General features: G+C 34.8%; 1 long non-coding RNA gene across 1 annotated transcript; it reads left to right on the forward strand.

The window, feature by feature from the left end:
• Positions 1 to 560: 560 nt before the first annotated feature.
• LOC120350013 lies at positions 561 to 8,806 on the forward strand. The gene is made up of 4 exons (XR_005570574.1): positions 561 to 815; positions 2,696 to 2,876; positions 6,162 to 6,375; positions 8,165 to 8,806. It is a non-coding gene; the product is annotated as an uncharacterized LOC120350013 (long non-coding RNA).
• Positions 8,807 to 8,825: the final 19 nt, after the last annotated feature.

The following is an 8,825-nucleotide window of genomic DNA, read 5'->3' on the forward strand; positions in this document are numbered from 1 at the left end:
GGCTACTCATTAACAGAATAGAAAGCTTCATACGTGAGCCATTTATCAACAGCAATACAAAACGTTTTCGAAAACTCAACCATATACTAAGAACTAGTAGTCTATCCTTCCTTATCAATATGATTTGATTTTTGGTGGATCGTCATTATTCATTATTAATATATATAAATTGATAAGCTATATTAAAATCCATAGTGGCATTAAGTCAGTCGATCCAAGCATTTTTGCTTTTAAACTCAATTTGTACCTTTTTCAAAGCAATTTGATTTGTTTTTGTAAAATTTAAATCTCTACGGTTCCGTTGAAATACGAAAAAAGGACACCACAAAAAAGCATGAACCAATGCACGAACAAGAATAAAAATGTCTAAGAATAGGGGAATATTTGCAATATACAGAGGAGATTGATGGATCAATTCTGTGCTTAGCAAAACTATATTTCAAGATGTGCTAATTTACTCTTTATTGAAGATTCATTCCAATTATAAAACTTCTTAATTTTTATTAAATTTAACTTAGAGCCTCTTATTTCCCATTAATATGGATATTTTCATTTTTCAGAGAAAATGAGCTGGTTGGTTAGGATGATATATACGATAAGTTATAATCTCTCTCAACACGAAAAAACTGAGATTGTCCCTAATTTTGAGATGAAAATAGACTTATTACTGGAAGAAAAATACTATCAGATTTGGAGAAGAGGAAGCTCTTTTTGGAAAAAGAGGAGTAGATGATTCGATTTTCAAAAATATGATTCTTCAATTTAGTACAATTTTCTGTCACTTAGGAGATGTTATGAATAAAAATGGTGATGAGGTAAGTGAAATATCAAGAGAATCACTTATTTTTGTCACTTCCTTTAATCTATCATCTTATATTTTCTCTGTACTCTCTTCAATATTAATAATTTTATGATTAGTGTTGAATCATCTTGTGAAGTTGAAGAATGTGCGTTTATGATTCAGTGAGTATTAAGAATTATCAACATTTTGAGAGGTGTTGCCAGACCAAACGGATTCTTCTATCTGGGTACGCTAAGCTTGATTGAAAGATGAAGAATTTTGTTTCGCAGTAGAAGGCAGATCAAACAACCAAGCGCAACCGTGTTCTTTAAATATCAATAACATGAATGAATCACTCTGCTTATTAATGATATAAATTTTCAAAAAATTAGGACCTTATGATTTAAACTGAGTTCGGCTATTGAATGTTTTACTCTATGGTGAGGTCCACGTTATAATGGCAGTGTGTCGCGTCGTAACTATGTTGAATGTTTAGGAAGAAGCTTAGGCTGGGTGTACACTGGTTAGTCAAGGCAAGACTAGTCACGTTTAGTCACAATACTTCACATAGTTGCTTATGAAGACATGTCCAATTGCAATGACTAATCAGTGTGAGTTGCGTCATAAGCAGCTATGTGAAGTATTGTGACTAAACGTGTCTGATCATGTATTGTCTTGTCTTGACTAACCGGTGTACGCCCAGCTTTACCCTGAAATGTTGGTGTTATTTCTCATACTATACAGTCTTGCTAGTGATTTTTTCTACACTATCGCGTGCTTAGACCTCATTTTAAATTCTATTATATTTATTCTAAAAGGGCTGAAGTTTTTTGGTTAATATCTATTCTACTAATTTTTATTTGATGTTTTTCTTCAAACAATACAATTCAATTTTTGTTCAAAAGAAAACATTAACACGCGAGTAGTCGTACGGACTTGCAGAACGTCAGTGTCGCACGTGAGCATTTTGCTCACACTCACCCTTATGGCTCCCTACACTATAAACAGTTGGTTTTGACAATGCTCTTTCAATATTTATCAATTTCAAATCTTTCTCAACGTGTTTTATGTTATTATATACTATTTAATAGTATATAATAACATAATACATGGAGGAGATTCCAAAAATACCTACTGCAAATCTATTGTTAGAATTTATAATTTTTATGGGATAAAATAATCTACTCATGGATGGAATGAATATACCTTCTTTATTTGACTCATTTTTCGACATCTAGATAGAATAAAAAGATAATGGAAGTTTAAATCATAAGATGGAATATAGAATAGGAAGATAATACCTATACCATAGAGAAACAATAGCATAAGTAGATATCCCATGGTATAGGGCGTTTATGTCGCAACTTTTACTGTTATCTCGAGCTGATAGTCCACTTAGTTCTTTCCTGTGAAGCTTTATGACGCTGATAGTCTCTCATATTGTGCCTTTCATACACTTGTACCCGGTCAAAACAGTAAAAGTCGACAATAATCGACAGTAATCGGCTTGAGATAACAGTAAAAGTTGCGACATAAACGCCCTATACCATGGGATATCTACTTACGCTATTGTTTCTCTATGCCTATACATTGAAATTAGTCAACGTTCATTCTGTCATCCTCAAACTGTTCAAGGTTGTCTAGAGGACAGTCACAGCGAGGATTACATGAGCTGCCAACCTTGGAAAACGAAAATTCCCAAAGCTACATACAAAAGTTACAATTGTTCGGTAATTTGCCGCGGGCGCGACTACTCGCGTTTTAAGTTATGATTTTCCCTATTTTCATCTTCAAATTGAGTAAAGAATAAGTGAATGATGTGTCCACTGTATTCCCAAAAGTAGACAAGTAATAGAAAATAATAATGAAACTTGTATATTTTCTCCATGATTCACATCTCGAATATTTTTTCAGGGTTTGTCGCATTACATGAACTTGGAATCACGAGCGAATCCTATCATTACTCTGAGATGGAGTAACGACCACGCAATATGAGTGGCTGAAACGGATGTCGGTGGCTTGAGCCAACATAATCAGCTCGGAGATGTCAGAAGCCTGAATTCTCTCAGCTCCAATGCATTTCACCAATGATCTGGTAATAAGCAGCTAACCATGCAATTAACTCAGTGGTTTGAGTTATCATAATCAGCTCGGCGAAGTTGGAAGCCTGAAAACTAACAGCTCAAAAATGCATTGTAGGCTACCAATTGATGTAGCAATGGATAGTTCACCATACAATGAACTCAGTAGTGTTAAGGCTGTGCAAAGGCTAAAAATAAATGATTTGTATATCATCAAGCTATCAAAATTGAAAAGTTTTCTTTGGAAAAAATTTTATTCCGATCATTAGTGTTTGAGATTGTATTTTGAGTTTTTTAGGACTGCATGGATTAAGACTGCAAAGGCTAAAAATAAACTTTCTACTGGTGATATTTTTCAAAGTTTTTCGATTTGTATATCATCAAGACTCTAAATGCTTTTGAAGTGTGGTGTTGGAGGCCTATGCTCAAAATAAAATCGACTGACAGAGTTACGAATGAGGAAGTATTCCAGAGGGCGGCAGATAAAAGATCTCTTCTGAATTTTCTAAAGGCCAGACGACATTCTTGGATTGGACACATAATAAGACACGACGCATTCACGTCAAGTATTCTGGAAGGTACAGTTGATGGACAAGGGGGTCGCGGGAGACCCCGGCTACAGTACTTGAGACAAATGACGAAGGATCTGGGTGCTATGAGCTATATACAATGGAAGAGAGTAGCAATGGACAGATTTAGATGGAAGGCTGCCAACCTATCAAACGATTGAGCTGTAAGAAGAAGAAGAAGATATCATCAAGCTATCAAAATGAAAAAACTTTCTTTGGAAAACATTTTTTTGCGATATCAGCGCCTAAAGTTTAAATTTTTGGGACAACATTTCAAATTCGGTAAGAGATAAATCCATGAGATTTAGAGGATACAAATTCGTCATGATATTGTTGATTGAATAAAACAAAAATTTTCTAAAATAGCCTATCAATATTTGTGAAAGTTATTCAATTTACTAAAAATAACTTTTAGTTGAGTTATTTTTGGTAAATTGAATAACTTTCTCAAAAATTGATATTTCCACAAAAATGTTTTATTCAATCAACAATACCATGAAGAATTTATCCTCTAAATCTCTTGAATTTATCTACTACCGAATTTGAAATGTTCTGTTCCAAAAATTTGAACTTTAGGCGCTCATATCTCAGAAAGTAATGGTCGGAAAAAATGTTTTCCTAAGAAAACTTTTTCATTTTGATAGCTTGATGATATAAAAATCGAAAAACTATGAAAAATATCACCAGTAGAAAGTTTACTTTTAGCCTTTGCACAGCCTTAATCCATGCAGTCCTATGGCAAAGAAGCATTTCAGTGGCCTAGCCATTATAATCAGCTAAAAGATGTCAGAAGCCTGAATACTCTCATCGCAATAAATTGATGTGATGATGGGCGGATCCCCATCCCAACAGTCTCAGCTTGAACCCAACAGTCTCAGCTTGAACTCAATAGTCTCAGCTTGAACTCAAAAGTCTCAGCTTGAACCAAACAGTCTCAGCTTGACTGGTTCGTCCGGTATTCAGATTCATAAAAAGTACATACAATTAATTTCTCTGAAATATACTCGTATTGCGTAGTGATTATAGAAATAGTAAATTGTACCGATTAACTAAATCTTCAAATGACATTTCTCCAATCATAGACAAAATAAACAAAACATAATCAACATCTAATTACAATTAAGCTTAAAAAATAAAGCAAAGCCACGCCTGAGTCGAAGCTGTAAGGCGTCAAGTTTTGAGTGAAAGCCAACATATGGAAGGAGAAATATTTTATTGTAGACATTATATTATCCCAATTCTGGCAGATTGAGGACCTCTACTGCGACTGCGATATCCAGTCAGATGATCATCTCCTAAAATGCTGTTTTGCACCAGCATGCACTCGACAAGACTTCTTTGTATTCAATGACGAAGCTGCTAAAACAGTGGATTTTTATTTTCATTTAGGCATCACCTGACACGTACGGACGAACGAATCCCATGATGGTCTATAGCTGCGTACACATATACGCGCTTCCAATCCGCACCGAGCACGCTCCGCCCTCGTACCGCCCTCGTTCCTCCATCGTATCGCAGTCGCACCCATCATGAACGTTACGGAAGATGTTAGATCTCGCGTTCCCCGGTCGAATCACTGTTGCTCCTCGGTCGATCATCAATCGCTCTGCTGGAGTGACGTTAGGTTGCGGAGCAGAGCGCCGCGAACATGAGCAATTCACTTTTAATCAGCTGATGCCAAGCTTTTTATATGTGTAGTTTTAGAGCTGTACATTCTGATGATCATGATGAGGCCTGCCAGTAAGGCTATACAGGTGTAGATTAGGGATAACGTTTGGCCATAGAGAAACAATAGCTTGAGTAGATATCCCATGGTATAGGGCGTTTATGTTGCAACTTTTACTGTTATCTCAAGCCGATTACTGTCGATTATTGTCGTTTTTTACTGTTTTGACCGGGTAAGAGTGTATGTAAGGCACAATATGAGAGACTACCAGCGTCATAAAGCTTCACAGGAAAGAATTACGTGGACTATCAGCTTGAGATAAAAGTTGCGACATAAACGCCCTATACCATGGGATATCTACTTACGCTATTGTTTCTCTATGGTTTGGCAAGTGTACTCATAAGAGTAAATGAAATGAATAATCATTATATAATATAGGTAGTTCATTTAACCTATATACCTATAATTATAGAATAATCTTTATAGTTGTTTTCATTGCGATTTGATTTTGTATGTCTATACTCTGTTTCCTGTTTGCTTGTTCATAATTTTTCAAAGTTATCATGGCGAAAAAATGTAATTCAGTGGTAGCAGAAGTCTGTAGAGAAATTGAGTCTGGAACCGTATATAGAATTCAACTAAAGAATCTTGTTTCTGGTAACTTACTTATTTATTTCAATTATTAATCTTGCATTGGTCAATATGTTTTTGATTTTTTTATATACCTGACAGTTTTTTTGATTAACTAACACCTATTTGATCAAATAATAATAATATTGCGAGTGAGTTCCTGGATTTGCCTCGACTGTAACACACGACTGTAATCCATGCCTAACAATGGGTAAAACTCCAAATAATGATATTATTCAATAGATGAGCAAATGAAAAGCTTATACACTTATGCTTGATCAAGCAGTCATTAGTTTTGTAAAACAAACCATCGCATCTAGGCTCTACGGTGACTTGTAATGCAGGCTATTCCGAAATTTCATGATACTCGTCAAGAATTTTCAAGAAAATTATGCTACTTCTCCAACGCATGAAATAATTCATTTTTCTTACAGGAAACTGGGTGTGCAACATATGCTGATTGACCCAAGACGATTCTTCACTGCCATGAATCGAGAGAGATATTTCTGGGTAAATATCCTTGGTCGCTGCGGAAAAATCAAGGAACTTACTCTCTCAAGCTTCAAGATTTCTTGAGAAGAATGTCTACAGGCACACCAAGTTTGATGTGAGGTCACCTTCTCCACTACCAAACAGAATTCATTCATGGTTAGTATTATTTATAGTAGTAGGCTCATGTAATTTATTTCTTCTCGACTTCATTATCACTCCTACTAAATTCAGGGCCCGGGTCACATCTGTCATGCAGCGTAACTTTGTAACCTTCATAACCCACTCATGTAACCTTGGCAATACAAAAAATACTCATTGGGGAGTCCGATCTCATTAGGCATCAAACCTGCATCAATGTAGGAATCAATCTGAAAAAAAACAAACCAATTCACACTGCTAAAACAGATATACTATTTCTTTTGTGTAAACAAATTCCTTCAGTTTTTCTCATTTTACTCTTCGAATTTCACTCAAGAGTGGGAAGTTTTCTTACTCATTTTGGATTAGATTTTTGAGTTTGAATTCTATGCTGCGTGTTGATTAATCTTATGTTTGATGAACATAATGAAGGTTCAAATCTCACATTAGCAATATCACCAAATTATTTTAATTGATGATTATATTCTTGACCAGCAGGTAACCCGAGCTTTGCACTGGGGAAAATCTGCTGTTGTGAAATGCAATCTCCTCAAGTCCAGGAAACATAAAGAAGTTGCATAATTGTTTATTATTTTGTCAAAATCACGTGGATAACCTTCATCAGAGTTGAAACTTCCCAGAAAAAAGATTTGTATTGGTTTCGAACTCGCAACCGTTCATTCAAGAGTCGTGGGTGCTATCAACTAAGCTATGGAATCACATAGAGACCCCTCTGTCTGGTAGAGCATTTATAGTTATGTAAACTATGAATCACAGATTGAATGAATTTGTTTTGATTATCAAATTAGTATCAATTGATGAATAGCAATGAAATTAAGCCTATGTCTATCCTCAGTAAATTCAGTATTTTCGTGTAAAATTGCAAGTTAATCAGTTTATTAATTTGGTGAAAATGCGTAATTCGATCTCCTATCCCGTACATTAATGAGCCGATTCTTTCTTTTTTATTATAGATTGATTTTAGATGTGTGCCATTAGCTATTTGTATATCTAGAGTGAAAAGTATGACTTTTTCTCCCCGTGGGAAAAAGTTTGAAGCCCGAGGCGAAGCCGAGGGCAACAATTTTCCTGAGGGAGAAAAAGTATTTTTCGCTCGTGATGTACACAACATTTTTCCTCCATCTACATTTTTTTATAGAAACTGCAATTAAATCATTCTAATAACTTACGTATTGGTGACAATGTTTCCTAACAACATAACCTAAAATCTAAAACCTAAAAACCGGTCGTCTGATTGGCACTGCCGATTGCGCGCAAAGTTGTAACAATTATATCAGCTGGGCAGGCTACCAAAAATGGCTGACTCCAGATCACGCGGTTCAGATTTGAATTGCAGATCAAAAATATTTGTTGGCTGGTATTTTGAATAGAATAAAATATTTTTAAATTGTATACATTTTTATCGTCTACTAATATTAAGAATATAATATCATACAAACATATATTTCATGAGTTGATCAAATTTCTGGTTGTGGTATTGAATTCAGTTGACTCAATGACAGACACCTCTATTACGCTTTCTCATCTGAGCTTAGACCTTCTAACCTATTATAATGTAAGTTTTTAAAATAGAGATGCTTCCCATGTTATTTAAATGGAGTCACTTTTACTCCCTAGGGAGTTTTTCTGTTTTTTACTACCGAGAGCGAAAAGTGACACTTTAGTATTATGTTTCAGGGAGTAAAGTAAGTACTTTAGACAGTAGGTGGAGGAAAAAATATTTTCTGAATAGACTAGTACGATACAATAATGTTACGATATTAATATTGATTTTTTTAATTTGTAGAATCTCGTTACGTCAGTCATCGTGTGGAGAGTCAGTTCAAATATGTGACTCCATCAATATCAGCACCAGTTGATCATACAGCATCTTCACAAGCAGTTCAACTCATCTGGGGGATACCAACTTCAGGCAGAATAGAAATACGGCGAGTCTGGAATACAGGTTGGATAAGAGAGTAAATGTATGGCTATAAAATGCCATACACTTAAACTTGGCCATTCCATAAACTTGATGGCTTGTTACCAAAATAGGATGATCGAACATTTGGATTCTACAAACTCGCAGAAAATATCGTCGGCTAAAAGAGTTTTGACTATCTATATTCTTGAGAACATATATCATTAAAGCCCTGCAAACTAGAAAAAAACGAATAGTGTATCTTTTTATGAAATTCATGGTCAAACTTTCATATACTATTACTGAAAAAACTTTACTAAACAAGATTGTTATCAGAATAATTCAAATTTTGTTCAAAATTAGATTTTGTTATCATTAGGCCTACTTACTTATAACCTATTTCAATTTTCTGAAAATTGGAAAGATTCACATAAAAATATTTTCTGTAATCATTGTATTTCAATATATTTTGTAAACTTGCAAATTCAGCTGTTGGGATTTCCTGTAAAGCTGTGTAAAATACTCTTAGCTGGCGATATTTAAAATA

This window comes from Nilaparvata lugens, chromosome 2 (assembly GCF_014356525.2).
Source record: "Nilaparvata lugens isolate BPH chromosome 2, ASM1435652v1, whole genome shotgun sequence".
NCBI classification, from domain to species: domain Eukaryota; kingdom Metazoa; phylum Arthropoda; class Insecta; order Hemiptera; family Delphacidae; genus Nilaparvata; species Nilaparvata lugens.